General features: G+C 35.7%; 1 long non-coding RNA gene across 2 annotated transcripts; it reads left to right on the top strand.

Moving 5' to 3' along the window:
- The first annotated feature begins 13,575 nt into the window (after positions 1-13,575).
- Positions 13,576-14,923, top strand: LOC107888154 (uncharacterized). Of its 2 annotated transcripts, XR_005904445.1 has the most exons (3): positions 13,635-13,855; positions 14,103-14,285; positions 14,401-14,923. It is a non-coding gene; the product is annotated as an uncharacterized lncRNA (long non-coding RNA). The 2 variants fall into 2 exon arrangements; XR_005904444.1 differs by having other exon boundaries at positions 13,576-14,285.
- The last annotated feature ends 5,148 nt before the right edge of the window (positions 14,924-20,071 follow it).

Genomic DNA, 20,071 nt, shown 5'->3' with positions numbered 1-20,071 from the left:
AATAGCTCACGTCAAAACTATCTCAAAAACTGCTAAATCAGCAAAGGCTGATGCTGCTCAACCAAAAACATTCTTTAACATTGCCACAACCACAACATATAATAGCAACATTGCGAAGCGACCTTTCTATTTTGAGCAAAAGTTCTTGTTTAAAGATAAACCACACATGGGATACGATAAGTCTTTTTCCTACATAATGGAAAAACATAGGTGGAATATTTTTTGTCTGCACCCCGAGGATGTTTTACGAAAGTTGTTTAGAAATTTTATACCCATATCAACTCTCTAGATTTCCCTTTTATTTACGTAAGAGGTACTTATGTTCCCTTTGATGAATACCATATTAATGCTCAGTTTAGTTTTATAAGGATCCAAGACGAGCATATGCCATTTGTTAAAAATATCACTGTTGAGGTTTTAACCAAGTATTAAAGGATTTATGTATTGAGGGAACACGATGGACTATTTCCAGCCAGGAACATTATATTTTCGAGAGGGCTATGTTAAAGCCCATTGAGAAAATTTGGTATCATTTTCTAAGAAGCTGACTTATGCCATCGATGCACAACACAACTGTTTCAAAAAAGAGAATGCTTTTGTTGCACCCTATTATAAAAGGGAGAAAGATTAATGTCAGAAGGATCATACTTCAAGAAGTACATATGTGTGCTAAGAAAAATGTGGCTAATTTAAATCTCCCCTCACTTATTACTACCCTTTGTTGAACTACCCAAGTCCCTCTTAATGCAAAAAAGGATATCACCCTTAAAAAGGGTGGGTTGACCAGGACCATGTTTTCCAAGATCCAAGGCACTAATGCTGCCAAGACAACCCAGCATAGCAGTGAACCACTTCCTCTGCTATACATACTTCCATGACAACACCTTCAGTTTCTCGTAGCTCCCCTGAACAGCAAATATTGCATTCCTTGAAGCAGTTAGAACAGAGGATGTCACTTTTGAAATCTAGTAGTTTCACCTGGCTGAGGAGATGGCATAGGCCTAGCAGTAGCAAGCTGAGTATTGGGCTTATGTGAGGAGTAGTGATTTGGGTTTAAGGAAATCCCTACAAAAGAATTTTAAGAAGCCAATGCCAGAATTTCCTATCTTCCCACCCACCTTGCTCCTATCTGCTGTGGTGCCAAGGAGCCCACTTAAGCTGCTGCTGAAGCACCCACTCAACCCATTGCAGCGTTACCTACTCAAACTACTATTGAAGAATTGGAAAAGATGGCATCTATAAATGCTAAGAAAGATTAAGAAGGAGAAAATGATGATACTACCACCACTACCAAGGGTAAGAAACCAGTTCCCCCTTCACCACCAACGCCCATGTCTGCACAGGACAGTGATATTGATTGTTTGATCGATAAACTCACAAAAACTGACAAGGAAGAGAATGAAATGACCCTCCAAAAGAGGAAGTGGAGATATAAGTTAATGTCCGAAGTCCATTCATCGGGCAAAATGAAGTATCTATGTGCTAGTCCAAGCCAGCTAAGTTTTTTCACTCTTTCATGCATTTTGCATTTCATTTTTCTTTTTCCATGACATTTGTTGTAAAAAATTCTCTTTTGGTTGTTCTCATATATACCTAGTCATGCATTGAGGATAATACATCCCTTAGGTTTAGGGGTGTATTGTACATTGAAGTTGCATTTTAAATTTAGTATGTATGATCATTTTAGTTTTGTTGAATTTGTTTTACCACGACAATGTAACTATTACTTATGCTTTGCTTATAAGGAGTACAATATGTACTTTGTGATGTTTAATGATGAGCTTATATTCTTTAATACACCTAGAACATGTGACAGTGGATTAGGTGAAGTTAGCTTAGGATTGGTTGCTTGAAAATTAATTTCTAAAAATGAGATGTTCTATTCTCAGTTTTTTTAGGTTGTAAAGAGTATCTTCTAAGGAACTTAGGGCCTTTTGAAGCCAAATTCAGCCGTTTTGCCTAGCCAATATTAACTAAAGGATAGTAAGCACTCCAATGCTTAGAATTTCCGAGTAGGTCAGCACCACTTTGTTTGCTCCAACGTGTTGTTGATTAGAAAGGTGAATTTAAGTAAGAGTGTGTAATAGAAAGTAAATAAATTAGGGGCACTCCGCTATAGTAATAGGCTGAATAGCTAAGGAGGTAGTTGTTTTCTGCATCCATCTTCTAAGTCAAAAACATTAGCTTCAAGAGTGATTTCTGTTTAAATTGTGACATGATTCAGTATTAGGTAATTCAGTGTATGCTCTATTGTGATTATCAGGTCAAAGAATTTTGTGACATACTAAACCCCCTAATATACACATATTTTATTTTTTTTAAAAATAGTAAGTTTGTACAAGTATGCATAGATCAAGAGTAACATGTGTTTGGGTAACAAATCAACTGAGTAGCTAGGAGATAATTGCTATGGCCAGAACATATATGAAACTTAGAAAATCTTGTTTTTAGGGAGTAATTTTTTGTACTACCTTTGTTAAATTAAACCTTTGAAATTGAACAGGTTTTTAACGAGGAAAGATGGTTGAGAAATGATGTATACATTGGTATTCGAATAGATTGACAATACAAGATTGGTACATGCAATGACAATACTGTTGTATACATGCATTCCTGCATGTTTTGCTTGAGGACAAACAATAATTCAGGTTTGAGGGTGTGATAACTCTTGAGAAGAGTTATATTTCATACTTTTAGACCTAGCTAATTGCTTGTACTTGGGTACATTTAGTGGCATTTTAGGAGATTTTATTAGTATTTTTATTATTTGCAATTGGTGCTTGGATTATGTTTACATGTTAGATACTTTTAATTTCGTGTGGAAGGGTTGTGTTTGGTGGTTTGGCATGTGCAGGATTTGGAGAAAGAAATAAAGATGTTGAGGTTTACCAAGATAAAGGGTTGGAAAGTTTACCACCTTATATGCCATGGTAATTTAGGGAGATGACTGAGTGAACACTCATTATAGACCAGTTTCAGCCCAACTCTACTTGTACCAAATTTTTTTTTCTAAAAACGAGGAGAATAGATCGTGGGCTGTTAGAGTTATTCTAGGAAGGAAAAGCCTATAAAAAGCTGAAGGAGAAAGTGCCCTAAGTGTGGAGATCCGTTGGCAACAATAGAGGGTAGCGACTGAGTAAAGACAAAAGAGGAGACCGAAGGCAGTCCCTCTCAGCCATCACAGAACACTGTGTTGCTGGTTGGGGATTGGTTTGGCGACAATCATCTTCCTAAATTCTTCCATTATTTCTTTTTTTTTCTTTGTAAATTGAATTGATCAAAACGATGTTAGGTGTTATTTCAAACTTGAATTTTAATCGTTGGCTCATGAGCTAAATCTCATAGGGTTGGGATTACATGATGAAACTTTTATTTTCTTTAATAGTTGATGCATGTGTTTGATTTAATATACTGTTTCATTCAATTGTTTTTTTTTTCTAAGTGTATGCATACATTCTATAGACACAGATGAATGTGTAGTACTCCCATAAAACTGAATCTAATTCTGAAAAGGTTGGATTAGTAGAACTGTAATTGAACAATATGAGCAAGTACTCGACAAGTACTTGCAGTACATTCTAGACATAGAGCAACGTTCATACGGAATGAAGACAAAACAATGCAAGGTATCATGCCAAGGCCTTTAGGCACAGGCCAGGTAGCTTGAGATTTTGCTCTCGAAAGAAGCAGGTCACTTTAATTCTCTTCCGAGCATTAGATTGAGTACGATTATACTGAGGCATTACTAAAAGTAAAGGCAAATTCCTAGTAATCCCAACCTTCCAAATCAACATCGTAGACCTTCTATCCATTATCACAGTGTCTTTGCCATAGCATCCTTAGTTATTTATTTGTTCGCATATTGTTTACGTAATTATTCTCCTTGTTGCCATCACATATTTTTACTCTTACTTTGCTTTAACATTTTCCCATATCAGTTCATATACAATTCGCACTCATCCTTATTATTTTAATCTATCACTACATACTTAACTCGGTTTTACTGTAATATTAATCATTATTATAACTTGACCATTTTTATACCTAATCTGATCCCTATGGAGATTATCTCACTTATCACTTTATTACTTGATTCGACGTGTATACTTACACAATTCACATATCATATTCACACGCGACACTATGTGACCCCTGTTTTAGAAATTCTCAAGTTTGGAATGAAATTTTTGTTTTGCCTCTAATAAGCCCTTGATTATTTCCAAACAGTCTTTAGGGCCCCTTACATTCAGTTTAAGGCCCGTAAAAGTATTTATGCTATTATTAAATTATGTTATGAAAGGCTAATATATATAAATTGCATATTGATTTTGTTTTTCGATGTTAAATGCTCTGTATTGTACAGTAATACTCCGTAACCCCATTCTGACGACGGAGACTGGTTAAGGATGTTTTATTTAGTGGTATCAGAGCTGCGGTTTAGTTTATTCTCGGACTAAACATAACATGTATAGAGTTTAGGAGTATATGCCATTTTATAGCTTATTGTAGTGTGATGTCTCCTAACTTTGATGGGTTTTGTTTTTCACATATATAAAAAGATTTTTTCCAGCTGAGCTAATTCGGGGAAGAGGAGAGTTATATTCTAGTCCTCGATTAAGGGACTGCCCGTGATGTGCTAACATTCAAGAAGTTAGAGATGAGATTTATAGTATTTTTATTAACAATGAAGGATATGTTTGATGTATATATGATAATTAAATTTTTTGGCTCTACAATCTCCACCCCTCATCCTTAAAGTTCTATACAATGGAATATTCACAATATTTCTATTGATTCAATTCGCAAGTGTAGAGTCAAAGAGTTTAGTGGTAAAATGAGTAATAATTTGGCCAAAGCCTAGAACTGGGTGGCAACTACAGAGAATTATTGATGAAATGTTATATATTTCCGAAGAATATTTGAGATGTACTGCACCACGGTTAAAAAAAGATATTATTCACTAGTAATCAACTTTAACAACTATGGTATCGAAAGACGAATTAACTAGGATTTCTTCTGAATTTTTTTTCGAAAGAATTATGTCAGCAAACGATATTTAGACAAGAAGAAAAAAGAAGTTATTGAGTTGAAGCTGGGAAGCATATTGTTTCCGAATAAGATGGTATCGATTGAAGAGGAATTATATACTTATTTTAGAGAGGGATTGATTAATGAGATTAAAATACTTGTCAGTGCAATGGAATTTTGTGAGTGTTAATTTTGTTTAATTGTACTCGGGAAATGAAAGAACCAAATAGTTATTTCTAAGGCTATTAGGGTTTTATGACAAAGATAGAATGGAACAGAATAATGTGAGGCCACCGATAACATCAGTAGCCAATGCGGTAGTGTTTGAAATGTAAATAGATCTGAATGTAGCCATTGTAGTCAAGTATTTTACAAGGACCTCAACTAGGTATGCTATGTGCTCTTTTATCTATAGTGGCATGGGCAGTTGTTTTATTTCCAATTCTGATGCTTATCATGTTGGAATGCTGGCTAATCATAACATTAGATAGAGATATTGTTAGCCTAGCTGTAATAATGGTCGGTATTACTCTATTATTGGCGTTCTATTCAATTATCTTTGGTGGAGGACTCGTTGGCAAAGATCAAGTCTTGTTGCTTTTCTATTTCTACTGGTTGTTGCTCTACTTTGTCCATATGAATTTTGTGTTGTTTATGCCATAGCTGGTTCCAGCGCGTCTGGGTGATATTCTTTTTCTGAATTTTTCTTTGATGTATCAGCAATTGCCTTAGAAATCATTATGCTCTTTACATGTCGCATGGTCTTCAATGGAAATGGCTTGTATGTGGACAAATAAGTCTGAAGGGCTTATAAATTTGTATACTCTGATAGTATAGAAATGGGTCCTATGTTTTGTTTACCAGAACTACCACACCCAAACGAGTTATACCATCTGGAGTTTAGTAGGGCTTCACATCTTGGACTTATTTACCTTAGCTCCCTTGTCATTCTTCTTGTCTACTCTATCCTATATGGTCTGACTGCAAAGGATGCACATTGGCTTGGAACATTATATTAGCTATGCAGTTGGAGCATCTATCATCTATCTTATTAGGTGCGATAGTTTTTTTGCCATTTTTCAACTACAAACCAGTCAGCTCACTGAAGAGACGCCTTTCAGAGCACCATGGTTCATATAAGGGAAGGCTTTTGTAAGAAGGAGCAAAAATAGTTCTTTTAGTTCATTTGATGGTTGTGGCTCAAGTGTGAAATGTAGTAATAGTGTTGAAGCAGGTTATTCTACAAATATCATCGAGGGTAGAAGTCAGAGCATGGTTCAATGCTCTAATGCTAATATTTGGAATAGTCTTGTTATGTATTCAACTTCTAGCTTTCAAGAAGGGATAAATAGTGATAATTGTGTAGACAGTGAAAGACCAAGTTTAGCATCACATAGTAGTTCTCATTACTCCAATGATCTCATAATATGTTAACAAGTCAAAGTTAAGTATCAAGTTTTGTATAAACTATTGCGGTTTGTCATGATTTTTTAATGGGATTAAGAGGAGTTACGATAGATTTTATGTCTGGATTATTTTTGACGATGAGAAGAAAGGCTTGATTTGAATAGTTACTATTAGATTGATAAGGTCGATTTAATTTGTTCTAGTCAGAATGGATTAACCACTCGAAAAGCTAGTTGAGATATGTATCTAAATTTACCTTTAGATTCTGAAGTAAATTTCATTGAGCTATGACACTAATAGACAGACAGTTAGAATGAGAAATTCAAATTCTAGAATATATAATACAGGGATATATCAACCAGATCAGAGATAGTTGGGAAAATGTTATTATGGGTTAAATTCGTTTTGATAATAGCAACTATTAGACTTGTGTTAAAATAATATTGTTTGAAGCTTTTCATGAATGGAATATAGAACCCTGGTATGCTAGGTAGATGGAGTGACAACAAGTTAGTTGAGCCAGTGTAACCGAAACTATTATCAATTGAGAGTTACAGATGCTGATGTGTCAGAAATAGTATTTAGAATTTGTTATGGATATTACAAATTTTGGGAAAACACTATGAATTAACTAATATACTTGGAATCTGATGATCTGGACTTTTTGGTTATGTTTCAATAGATGACTTATTAGGAATTTCTCGATAGTTGTACTGCCAATGATGCAGCTATTACAGGAAAACATCAAATTTGTTCAATCAAGTCAGGTATCTACTTCAGCCTCAGCCACAGAAGAATTTATTGTTTATAGTAACATTTCATTCAGATGATCTTGAATTATGCTGGTTTGACTGTTATAAAGTCGAGGGTTGAATTGTTAATTCTTTGGAGAATTTTTTAGATGCAGAGAAAAATATTCGAATATGTACACTGAACAATTATGGGATTTTATAGGACATCCTATACGAGGTTTATGACATTGTCTATTTGATCTACCAGGCAGCGACGAAATGTATAATGCTTTAAGACAAAGTTACTAGTGCTCAGGAATAAAATGTAAAATTTCAGAGTTTATACTGAGTATCTGATATGTCAATAGGTCAATGTAGAATATCAAGTACTATTTGTAATATAACGGTCTAGTATGATTTTTGATTGGGAATGAGTTATGATGGATTTCGTATATGGACTACCTTTGAAGATGAGAAAGAAAAACTTGATCTGAATAGCTATTATTAGGTGAGAAATTTCGAGGACGAAATTCTTGTAAATGGAGAGAGTTATAACAACCCGTTTCTTAGTAGTGTCGAAAATAGTGGTTTTGGGGCCACAGATCCAACGAGTGAATACGTAAATATTATTATTTAATATTTATGGGTCAAATATTATCATATATTTTATTTTCATATGGTAATTTATGTTATTTGAAACAATAATTAAGTTCAAGTGGTGTGTCCCTGAAGTCTAATGGTTTTAGAAAATGAGGTTTTGGGACCCCATTTCTATAAACCAAGCCCATAAATATTTGCTAAAAATATTTATGGAGCGATTATATGGGTATATTGAAATTTGGTTAAGAAATTTTAATGTTTAAATCGTTGATTAAACAAAGCGGACTAAATTGTAAAAGGTGCAAAAAATTTGAATTCCATTAGTCAAATGGATCAAAAAGCTTTAAAAAGATAAAGTAATGGACTTGAGTGGTAATTATACCATATTTAAAGTTAGTGGACATTCATGGATAGGTTTCTTGTTAAATTTCATGAATTTTAAAGGTTGCATTAGAAATTAAATAATTAAAACTAAAATAAACCTAACCAAAAGTGGTCATCTTCTTCATTAATTCTTTTCAAAACCGAACAGCCATGGATAGGTGGGGAAATCCTTCGGCCAAGGCTGATTTCTCTTGCATGGTAAGATTTTGAACCCATTTTTAGTAATTTTATGTTTTTAAGCTCATATTATCTTAATCTAGCTAGCCCGGGGGTCAATTTGTAAAAGTGTTAAAATTTTAGGGACTTTTTATGAAATTTTTTTGGTGATTGTGAATTTATTCGATACAATATTAAGCTTGGTTGATAAATAAACTTATTTTGTTAAGTGATTTATAATAATTTTAATGTTTAGGGATTAATTTGTTAAAATATTAAAACTACATGCAAATATTGAGAATTGATAATGTTTATGGGCTGAATATAAATCATATGAAATTGGGCTATCTGGTATTTTGATTAAATTTGGATAATTTATGAATTTCGGGATTTAGGACTAAATTGCATAAAAGGTAAAATGTTAGGGTAATTTTGTAAAATGATGATAGAAGGACTTAATTGAATAAAAGTGATTATTTAAGTTTTGAAATTGTATTAATTGAATGAAATTTATTAGTTAGATTAAGAAACATTACAATTGGATTTAAATCAAGGAAAAAAACTAAGGTTCCGGACTAGTTGTCGACTCAGTCTTAGCAATCATTCTAATTGAGATAAATTCGTATAAGGATTAAATTTTTTATTTCTATTTTGGATAGAATGTTAATTAATATTTGTGATATGCATAATTAGATGGATAGCTGTGAATTAATTTGGTATAATGGATTAAGTTGTGAAGCTAATTAAATAAAAGTCTATATATGAAAAATATGAACTTTACTAATGTGTAATGGAATGGTACAATGGAATGAAAGAAAGGAAAGAGTTTGGATGTGTAAAATTGAAAAATTTATATTTCATAAAGCATGTGTGAAATGGTATAATATAATGGAATTTAAAGAATCGGATATGTGAAAAGGTTCCGTTTGAACCTTGAGAATACTTAGGATACAAATGACATGTCATTAGGGATTATATGGTTTCAAGTGCTGGTCCTGGATGTCTTACTGATGGTTAAGCTCCTACAATTGTTGTAGATTCTCCACAGCTTGTGTGAGCTACATCGTGTAGCTAACATCTCGACCCACAGCTCGTGTGAGCAGGCCCATTTCACTGCTCGTGTACAGTGATACTCCATACCCTAGTCCGGCGATGGAGACAGGTTAAGGGTGTTACACTATGATTGCAATATGGTGCTACCTATGTAGAGCTTGGAACGTGCTAACAATAGCCTTTGTTACTGTAGAGTCGGAGAAATTCAAATTGTGGGAATTTTTCCTGACAAAAGTGCGGAGGCATGTTGTCAACCAAGACAACATTTGCATTGTATCCGATAGGTCGAAAGGTCTAGTTGTTGCGATTAAGCATTCCAGGGTTCCATTGAGGCTTGTCTACTGCATCTACCACATCCCGTCAACTTCCATCGGGAGTACTAGAATAAAGACTGGCATAAACAACTCGTGAACATGGCTAAAAAAATATTGTTTTTATTTTATTTTTAACATTTTGAATCACTTTGCTAAAAGAAATGGTAATGTGTTATATTGGAATTGTAAAACCTAAACTCAATAATGGCAATATAGAATGATCACAAAGCAATAAGAAAAGAAAAATAAGAACACACAGATTTTTCATGGAAACTTTTTCGAGGAAAAGCCACGGGCAGAGGAGAAAAAAATTCACTAATGTTAAAATTTGAATGATACAAGAAGAGTTTTAACTAAATTTATTTATAAGTTGAAATACCTTATTCTAGTCAATGTCAAATAGAAGAAGAGTAGTTCTATACATGTTCTACTTGTGTAATTAATGTCAAATAGAAGAAGAGTAGTTCTATATGAATTTTACTTGTGCAGCCTAGTCCGTATTTTATTTCTTTAACTAGAATTTGGGTCACACAACCTCTAACAGGAATACATACGTAGTGTGAGTTGGAACCATGTCGATTTAGGCATAGGCTGGTGAGGCTGAAGGCTGATATGGTAGAGGTACTGAATCCTTTATGGAAATGGTTGGGTAGCATGGAACCGTTGCAATGGGCTCAAAGTTATGGCCAACCTTGTAGAGGCAGTTAACTCCGTCTTGAAATGTACACATCATTTGTCAATTTCAACTGTTTTAGTAACTACATTCTACAGGTTGGCAACATTGATGCCAAGAGTAGGGCTGAGACAAGTGAATCAGATGGAGGTAGGACATATGTACATGGAGGAGGTTAGGAAGGCCATCAACGCTCGAAGGGTGAGGTCAATGAGTGCAGAACTATATTCCTGGAACATTGAAACTTTCTAGGTGCAAGAGTCATCGGCCGTCATGCAAGGGTCCCGGCTAGGTCCCAATGTGAATGCAAGAGGTTCCAGACCCTTCGATATTTGTGTGCGCATGTCCATCCAGGGTGTGCATCCGCTAATCTGAATGTTGAACAGTATATCAACGAGGTGTACAAGCTGGAACGTACATATTTGGGTGAACGAGTTTCTCGTATTGCGAGATGTCTCGACTTGGGAAGTACCTCTACCAGTATTCAAGTTGGTGCCATACTAGGGACTACGTAGGGTACGTAAAGGTCGACCGTAGATCACTAGGTCTTGTGATGACATGTACGTTAGGAGGCGGTTGAACCAAAGCATTGCGAGCTATGGAGAACAATTGGCCACAGTCGAAACCATTGCCCACACCGTAACTACCATGTTGGACAATCTTTACAGTCAAGGGGAATCTAAAATTATCTACCCAATGTTCAATTGTACTACCTTTTTTTTCATTCTTTGCGGTTAATTTATTCTTTTTATTTTTAATTTCTTTCCATTATTATTTTTTATATGAATTTTTTAAACATGTAAGAAGAAATTATGTTGCAGTTAAAAAACCTAAAATTGTGTCAAACATTTGAATAAGTAAAAAAAAAATTAAACAAGTGGCCAAAAAATTTATAGTTATTTGTATCAATTTTTTAAAATTTTAATAAGCAAAAAAGCTTTACTAGTGTGGAGATCTAAATTTCTTCAACAAATATATGTAATTTCATAATTATAAATATGGTATAACTTATCAAATTTACAAATATATACCATTTCAAAATTACAAATATGGTATAACTTATCAATTTTAAAACTATCAAAATTGGTTGGAACTAAGAGTTGTATCGTCTTGAGAGGTGAAACGTTGCAGCGCCTCCGTTGGCAACTGGTTGTTCATTGTGGTCCATTTTGCTCCTCTTTCAACCTGTCATTATCATCATCCATGTACGACCCTTGAGGTGTATTCAGCACACTAGAATAATCGTATGCTAGATCGAAGCTTGGCGCTAGCGAGGTGTACTGTGAATAAGGGGTACCAAGCCAAACAAATCAACCATCATTGATGATTGTGGTTGCTGGTAATTAGAACTACAACTGGGCATCTCTGTATTATATGTGTAGGTCTCAGACCCTGAACCAAAAGTGTCAACCCGACACTCTGGGTGGGAAGAAGTAACCACCGATGAAAAGTGTAGGTTTGGATGTTAAGGCTCCGACTCGAGATCAGCCACAAGTTGGGAAGCGTGAGATGATTGACCTCGACAATGCAATGGTTCACTCGAGCCTGATTGTTGAGGCCTTCATCGGTGCTTGTGTTCTGGTAATACCATGAACTGCCCACCATATAACTAAGGCAGCCCATGTTGTATGTACTAACGTTAGTACTCGACCGAGGGCATGAAGTCAAACAAACATGACTACAACCGAGGCTGCCTCTTGAACTGGGCATTCCATAGTGCTATATATTGTTGATGTTCCGTGGCTCAATAATTTCTTTCTTTTCCTCTCTTATTGATCCCGTGGACATCATCAAATCTTTGTGGATCGTCTGAAATATATTGTCTACACTCAAATTGTCATAGAACTAGATTGGCATTGTACCACTCCACCATTGAGAAGTTTAACACTTGCGCATTGATGCACCACACATTTGCATGTTGCTGAACCTACAGTGGAATGACAGCCATAACATCCAGTGTGGAATATAGCATCCACACGAACTACACAATATTTAACATAACGTTAGTTACACAAGTCAAATAACATGATCAAATTAATTAAATAAAATAAATATACCTTAATTAAAAATATATATTACTTGGTCGCCAATGTATACCTCGATCATTTGGCAGTAGACATCTAGTGTCTTAGACTGCCTAATACCTGGAAACGTTTCCCATCTAAAAACGAATCAAACTTATCAGCACATATTCCAAATAAAAAATAAATATTTTTGGTTCAAGTTAAGTAATTTTTTTACCTATTTACAAGTGGCCACATATGTGATTATTGACCCACTAATGCCAGAAATGGCATCCTGTACTGAGCTTAGGACTGCAACAATATCAAACAATTGAAAATATCTTGTGTTTCATGCATTGCCTCTCAAAAAAGCTCTCGATACAATGTTGTCAATACTACTAAGCCCCAACTATAAGAACTAGCCTTATACAAATTGGCCAATAGAGACAAGTACATAATCTTGACCTTATTATTATTTGCATATGGCATAAATACCCCTTATCAACTACAATATATATGCTCGAGCAATGCCTATCAGCTCAAACTTAGTGGCATTGCTCGATAAGTGTTGGAACTTTTTGTTTAACCTGGAAAATTTCAAACTGGTGAGTTTGGCTTCCCCATCGCCAGGAGAGCGTCCAAGCAACTGGTAGTATAAGGTCAAAGGTTTGGCCACTTTGTTTCGACTCGTGACCATGTCACCATCAACTGGGAGCCCAAGTTGCATCGAGATATCTTTCAGGGAGATAGTGTAGTCCCCACATGGTAGATGAAAAGTGTGAGTCTCTGGGTGCCACCGCTTAACCAAGGCAGATATTAAGTCTGCCCTTAAGTTGAATATTTGAACCAATGCTAGTAATCCCAATCCGACAACCTCCAAGTACATCCATTCTTCTGGACGGTAACTCAAAAAATCAATTCGCGACCTCAACACCCGATTCTCATCTTACCTGTATCATATAACCAATTTTTTTAAATCAGTTGAGTAAATATAAATTATATCGCAGCTCTATTATTATACATATAATCTTTAATAAAAATATAGTAATATTTTACCGTCCCGTTTATCATCAAAGCAGTGTGATCGACAACTTGGAGTAGAGAACTCATACTGATATCTAAATAATTTTTTTTAGAAAAATCAGACCGGTAAATTGAAGAAAGAAAAGAAACAAGTGGGCTAACAAAATCCACAAGCCCACTAGAAAACAAAAACAAAACCCAACATTAACAAAACCTTAATCGGTTCCCAAAGAAAAGACGAATGAAAAGATAGAAATTAAAAGGAGACATCCAGTCTGATAGCAGCTAGAATCCAATCAGCATTTTCGCATTTAATGCACCGATTCCAGTCCCCAGAAAAGCAATTTCCAAAACCCAACCATTATTCTACTTTTCTTTTTTCTTCTTACGTAGAGACCCCCTATCAAACATCCCTCAATCAGGTTCCCTTCTTCTCCGCCGATCCACCTCCAATGTGTCTTGCTCAGGGATCCTTCCGATCAGGTATGTTCTCGATTCTTCTTTCATTGCATTTCTAGCTAAGTTGTGAGCCATAATATTTGCAGATCTGTTTGTATATTGAAAGGTTATTTGGTGAAAAGAATTGTTTTTTGCTAAATGTCTCGTATTATACCCTCAATCACCGATTTATCAATCTTCTCTGAGTTACTTTTTTTATTACTGATACTGAGTCTCTTTCGATGATAATTGATGTGAATCCCATCTGTTTTCCCATAAATATTGCTTGGAGGCTTGCAAGGGCCTCTGCTGTAAATGAAGAGGCCATCTCCCCATAGATCTTTATTTTGAAGACGAGTACCTCCCCCGAAGCATTTCTAGCCACCACCCCCAAGAGATATCAAAAGCGGTGTCGAAATTAGTTTTGACAGCAAAACCATCTGTTGGGCACCAACCCACATATTCATGCCTCATGGTAAAATCCATATTTCACACCCCTCCAATTCCTTAATATATTTGTTTATCCATGCAGCAATTTCTGGACCCGTACTTTTTTTCCCTCATGTAATCTTTTGTTTCTAGCCATCCAGATCACCCATAAAGAGTAGCAAAATACTCAACATTGAATGTTGGAACTGTTCTTGAACACCCAGATAAGCCATTCCCCGTGTGACAAAAGCAAATCTGTTAACACCCAATCCAGATTCAAGCTAATCCAAACTTTTTGCGTCACAGGGCATTCTCTGAAGATACGGTCAGTCTTTTCAGCAGCTGCACCACATCTAGGGCAGACTACCATCGAAAGCAGATTAACAAAATGGGGAATAAAATTTCAAGAAATTTTCCAAATTAGGATTTTTAATTTCCCTGGAACGTGAATATTCCATAATTTTTTGTAAAATAAATTAGCCTCGGTCTGTAAATAATTAAGAATAAAGCCCTATAATAGTTTATAAGCACTTCTTACCGAGAATTCTCCCGAGGCCTCCCCCTTCCATACCATGAAGTCCTCATGAGGTTCCGTTGCTAAAGGAATTCGAACAATTATGTCTGCTTCTTCTCTAGACTTCCATTCTATCTTTTGTTCATCAATAAGCTCTGCCGCTTTACTTAGATCACTAGAGTTCCTAATTGATTCTACTTTGTAACTTTCAGTACCAGGGAGCCACGCATAGCCAGTAATTGAAATATTCTTACCAGTTCCCCCTCTCCAACAAATCTCATTCATCAACAATCCTTTAGCAACCCATATACTCTTCTAAGTAAACGAAAGTAGCCTTCCTAACTCAGAATTAAGAAAATTTGTATTTGGAAAGTATTTTGTTTTTAGAACTATCGTTAATATTGAATCTGGATTATTAAGAATGCGCCAACCTTGTTTAGCTAAGAATGCAACATTAAATTTGGATAAACTCCAGAATCCTTTACCCTATTCTCCTTAAGATCGCAAAGTTGTTCCCAACTGTACCAATGGATCTTGTAACACCTTAAACCCGACCCAGACGTTATGGCCGAATCTGACGTGTCACATTACACTGCTTTTCAAAAATATGAATTCTGCTGGTAAAGACTTGTTTGAATAGTTAAAATCTCTTTATGGTTTGATAAAAACTTTAGTATATTAAATTCCTTGTCATTATCCAGTCAGTTAATCAAAACATTAGTCATATTAGATTTCCATTATTTTATTACATTGATTTAAACGCAAAAGCTTTTCAAAATTTTGAAGGTTAAATCGTGTGTCTTTGTAAACAATCGATATTTTGAAAACTCGTCTTCCCCTAGATTAGCAGTTTAAAGTAAGCAAGCAAATGCCCAATTAAATTTTAAATCCATAAAAGGCCTTATAACATAATTAAAAAAACCCAAAATGAAAATTCAGATAAAAGTAAAATCATGCATAGCATAACTACAGTCATGTGGCCATCTCTGGGTCCATCACAGCACCAAATTCTCTAAAGCTGGGGATTACCTGCACAGTTAAAAAGAATGGTGAGTTTATGAAAAACTCAATGTGTAATCCCCTATCTAACAGTCAAAATACAGTACGCAGTAACAGTTTGGGCTTGAGCCCATTACAGTAACAGTATCAATGCAGTAATGCAATAGTGAAACCTACCCCAAGCCAGCCAGACACACCACTCCGTACCACCAATCACACCATTTGGGGACAAAATCGACCTGCCCAACCAAACATACCAAAATTAGCACCGGTTGCTGCACTAATTAGTATCGCAGCAAAGCTGCCTGTAACGGAATTGCAGCAAAGCTGCCAGTAATCAGTATAAAGGCTAAAAGCTAATAGTACAGTATACTTCCTCCATAAACAATATCCCAACCCTATGCAATATGTCAGGTCTTCACATCATACGTAAATGCAGAATGTCATGCTCAGAAAGAACTGTCAAATCATAGCACAATCAGTCATTTACCCTCAAGGGGCAAAATAGTCATTTTGTATAGGGTATTTTGGTCATTTTACCTGCCTTGGGGTACCTTTCTCATCGACCCATTAGAAGGTCTACAATTTCCTTGAGCGACTCATGCAACCTTAACGGCCCTAACAGTGTAAATGGGCCCAAGGCCTAATATGCGGCCGAAGTAGGTCCACACGCCCGTGTGGCCCATCAAGCCTAAAAATTACCACGACCATGTGAACTACACAGCCCAGTCCAGTAATTACCATATATTGTGGCATTTATCCATGTGGAGCCTACAAGCCCATTGGGCTTACATAGTCCATTTGGGCCCATCGTAGCCCAGAATGGCCCAAACTCATGAGAATACACGTGGCGGCCTCTGCAGTCTAACACCCATATTTTGTGGGCTCGTTTCACCACGCGAGCGATTGCACGCCCATGTGGCCTTAATCGCTGTATTTTTCAACTTTTCGGCTTTTGCCAATTTACAATATAGGTGGTGAGAGTACACATCTAATTGCGAAATCGAGTGAATAGCCCACCACGCCAAAGCCTACATTCATTCAAGATTTACTGTCAGTTTTCCAATAGTTAGAATTCTTAATACTAAAACCCAAATAGTCACTCACTAATCACCTTGAACGAACGAAAATAACTTATTGCCCTTAGATCGCTAATTAAGAATCGATCTCACGTCCTTACCGATTATTTGCTTTAGCAATGAAACTTATTAGACAGGATTGTTTACCAAAAATAAGACTTAAAACCCCCAACACTTAAAAACTATAGAAACATTCGGCCAAACAAGCCAACTTACCCCTAAATATTATATTGAATGCCGAAAGGAGGATCTTGAATCACTTGAGAACCCTTTACTCCAAAATCAACCGATAGATATGGAAGGATGATGGAACAGTTGGCCAGTTGTCAGAGAGTAGTTAAGGAACGCAGTATTCGGCTTGGTACCTGTGAGGCCTATAGCATTCGGCCAGAATTGGAAAAGAGTGGGAAGCAAATATTCGGCCAAATAAGAAATAAAATGCTAGGAAGAAATAATATCAAGAATCAGAGGGAAAAAGAAATCATTTCAAGAGAAGGCACTTGAAAAGAAGCAGAAAAGTAAAGAGCCAACACAAAACTGCCCAAATGGACTCAGGTGACTTCAGCTACAACTGCAAAAAGAGAAAAAGAAAGAATAAGTTGCACAAGAAATCAGCTAACAATTATTGACCAAAAAGGGACCCAAAGTAGCACAAAAAGCAGAGAAAAGAGAAAGACAAGAAGAACAAAACAAATCCAAAAACACCCCCAAAATGCTCTCAATTGCCGAAGCGAAAACACACCCCTCCAAAGCTGAAATCATGAGTTTCCCCTTAACAAATTCGGCACAAACCCACACACCCTCAAACTCCCCTTTTTCCTCCCAAAATCTCTCCATAATCCTCTCCTTGATTCCCTCCACATAACACTCCCTGACCAAGTCAAACTCCACTCAACAGAGTTTCAAACAACATATGCTTCTTACACGGTAAGAGTAGTAAAATAAACTCTTTTACATTGCCATGACTTGAACCTCAGACCTCCAGCGACTACCACACGCCACTTACCACAGTACCACAAGCTCATTTGTGTCACATTTCAACTACAATTATTTATAAGGTCTACATGCTATTGTCTAGATTCATTCAAGGGAAAAACCAAAAATTTTGAAAAGCTAAGACTAAAACCCAGGCTTCTCTAATAATCTCAAACACACCCAAAACACTTTTAGCCATTAAAGCAAACATGCAACTTGTGTCACAATATGTGTAATTACAAGATTTACATTTTTAGGGCGTTATAGATCCATTTTCGCCCTTGTCTTTTTTGCCACTAAAATTGAGCCATTATGCTGTCCAATTCCACACATAAAGATTTTGGAAGTAAAAAATAGGATATAGTGTAAGTAGGTATAGCCTGTAAAACAACTTTAATAAACACTTCCTTACCTTCTTGAAAAAGAAATCTAACGTTCCAATTTTCAATCCGTTGCCTCATGCTATCCTTTAAGAGCTGAAAAGAATCTTTTTTATTTTTCCCTACAACATTCGGTAAACCAAGATATCTTTCCATATTACTTGAATTTCTCACCCCAAGAATATTGGAAACAACTCTCCTGAATTCTTTTAAAGTGTTGGTACTATAAAAAAACCGTTGATTTGTCGTAATTGACGCTTTGCCCTGAGCATCTTTCGTATTTCCTTAGGTTTGATTTCAAAACTTGTGCGCCCCTCTCACTAGCTTCTCCAAACAAAATACTGTCATCCGTAAACAATAAATGAGAAACTAATAGACCCTATCTACTTGTCTTATCTCCTTTAATTGACCCTTCCCTCAAAGCCATCCTTATAAGCGTTGAAAGTCTCTCACTACAAATAAGAAATAATAAGAGAATAAAAGTGTCCCTTTGTCTAATTCCTCTTGCCAGTTTAAAAGTCTGACAATTTCTCCCATTAATTATTACTAAATATGAGACCAAAGTGACACACTTCATTATATTTTCCACCCACAAAGTATGAAATCCCATTTTTAACATCAAAATTTTTAGGAAATTCCATTCCACCCTACCATGCACTTTGCTCATGTCTAACTTAAGTTTCATAAACCTTTCTTCCCAACTCTTTTTTATCTAAAGGTATGAAGAATCTCATATGCAAGGGGCACATTATCCAAAATTAATCTATCCATCACAAAAACACTTTAGGTACCATCAATGCAATTGCCTATGATGCTTTTAGATTGATTCGTTATTTTTTGCTACTATTTTATATAGGACATTGCATAAACTAATGGCTCTAAAATTTTCTAAGTTCACTGGATTAGAGACTTTATGTATAAGTACAATATTAGTAAAATTAAAACGGTCCACAAGCTTACCTTTGTTTAAAATCCCCAAGCAATAATTTGTAACCTCGTCCCTACAATATGCCAAAATTGTTGAAAGAATAAAGTCGAAAAACCATCCTCTCTCGATACCTTCGTAGGACCCATCTTATTGAGAGCCACCACAACCTCCTCATTCGTATAATTCTTTATCAACATCAAATTTTCTTCCTTAAAAATACATCTTTCAATCTCAGTAAGGATATGCTCAGTATCCCCATAGCCATTTGATGAAAAAGATTTTGGAAATAACTCTTTACAATTTCCTCCAACTCCTCATCATCGCAAGTTTCTCTTTCGTCATCGTATCTTAAACTGTGAATGGTATTCCTTCTCATTCTCTGTGAGCCATAATTAAGAAAGAAAGTCGTATTTTTGTCTTCTAATTTCAACCAGTTTACCTTAGCCCTTTGCTTTTAATACATTTCATCTTTATTAATCTCCAAATTAAGATGTACTCTAGTATCAATCAATTCAGCCATACTTTCATCAATTTTATCTTGATCTAAAAGAAACTCTATTTTTTCTATCAATTTCGTCTTTCACACTTCCCACTTTCGTCTAATTTCAGCTACCTATCTCATGAGCCCACTCTGTAAAAGTTTTAGTTTTTCTAAAATATCACCTCTACCTAGTTGCCATAACCGTCTGATCTCATCCACACAGTTTTCTTCCTTCACCCACCACGCCTCAAATCTAAATACCCTTCTGGACATGATCTTCGATTCTATATCTGTATCAAGTAGGATGGGACAATGGTCAGAAAAAAATGCGAAAAATGGTGAAATACTACTGATGGAAACATATTCATCCATTCTATATATGCCACTCCTCTATCAAGCCTTTCACGAATATTAGCCATTCCCTCTTTCCCATGTAAACCTAGTACCTAAGAAACCAATATCCATCAATTGACACT

This window comes from Gossypium hirsutum, chromosome A11, assembly GCF_007990345.1.
Source record: "Gossypium hirsutum isolate 1008001.06 chromosome A11, Gossypium_hirsutum_v2.1, whole genome shotgun sequence".
Taxonomy (NCBI): domain Eukaryota; kingdom Viridiplantae; phylum Streptophyta; class Magnoliopsida; order Malvales; family Malvaceae; genus Gossypium; species Gossypium hirsutum.
Note: the sequence above shows the minus strand (reverse complement) of the source record. Positions and strands in the feature narration are given on the sequence as shown.